We start from the raw sequence: 1,173 nt of genomic DNA on the forward strand, positions 1-1,173 counted from the left end.
TGCATCTACGTGACTACTTTGAAATTCACACTCACGTGCCTGGCAGAGGGCTCATCAAACCACTTACACGGTGCTTCTGTACCACTCCACTCTCGAGTTGCGAGTAGAAGAAACGAACCCAGACATCTCTCTGGGCGAATTCCGATTCCTCTTATTTCCGTACTAAAGCCATTCTCCATTCTATGAGGGAATCGCTAAAATACACCGAAACATAATTAAAGTAGAGTGGTAAAATTTCGGGGCTAATCAAACCACTTCCACGGTGTTTCTGTACCACTCCACTCTCAAGTAACGAGTAGAAGAAACAAACCCAGACATCTTTCTGGGCGAATTCTGATTCCTCCTTTTTCCATACTAAGGCCACTCTCCACTCTATGTGGGAATCGCCAAAATACACCGAAACACAATTAAAGTAGAGTGGTAATATTTCGGGGCTCGCACTGCCTACTGCTAAGAAAGTGATTGCTTTTGCTGATATGACTTGCAATAACGACTGCGCGAAACGCCGCTATCTCGTTTGGGGTGCTACGGCAGACACCCTCTCGAGCACCCCGAAGACTTCTTGAGCCCTCGCCTGTGATGGGTTTCAGGCCGTAAAAGAACTATCGTGTGCGCATGCGCGGACGAGAGAAAGGCTAAGACAATTTCGAGTGAACAAGGATGGACTCATCGCGTCCGTCGTTTGCGTAGTGTAGCGGTTATCACGTCTACTTCACACGCAGGAGGTCCCCGGTTCGACCCCGGGCGGAAACAGTATTTTCCTGCCTATGTCGTATTCTACTCTAGTGAGCCACGACATGTGTGGATCTCCTGCATGTACCTTTGTTATTCCAAGTACCGCATTTATTGATTAGTTAAGTTCCCTTGGCAACCTCATTACAAGTTGTCTAGGTAACATACTTAAGTAATTTGTAAGGTGTCAGGTAAATCCAACATCTTCCATGAAAACCCTGGCATGATAAGCAAATCCAGTAGTATGTCACATAGCTCCGAATAAATCGTGACATTAAGTTAACCAAAGTAATACGAGTAACGAGTGAGCAAATGGAATACCACAGACTAACACAAGAATGTCTAAATGCATGTCATACCTTCCCACTGTGAGACAGACGCAGTTCCGAGGGGAGAAACGAGAACAGAAGTTTTAGCGTGAGACTTTTTCGCGTCTCTGTT

At 45.8% G+C, this 1,173-nt stretch overlaps 1 non-coding gene across 1 annotated transcript; it reads left to right on the plus strand.

The window, feature by feature from the left end:
• The first annotated feature begins 680 nt into the window (after positions 1-680).
• Trnav-cac (transfer RNA valine (anticodon CAC)) lies at positions 681-753 on the plus strand. The gene has a single exon. It is a non-coding gene; the product is annotated as a tRNA-Val (tRNA).
• Positions 754-1,173: the final 420 nt, after the last annotated feature.

Source organism: Schistocerca serialis, chromosome 1 (genome assembly GCF_023864345.2).
Source record: "Schistocerca serialis cubense isolate TAMUIC-IGC-003099 chromosome 1, iqSchSeri2.2, whole genome shotgun sequence".
NCBI lineage: Eukaryota > Metazoa > Arthropoda > Insecta > Orthoptera > Acrididae > Schistocerca > Schistocerca serialis.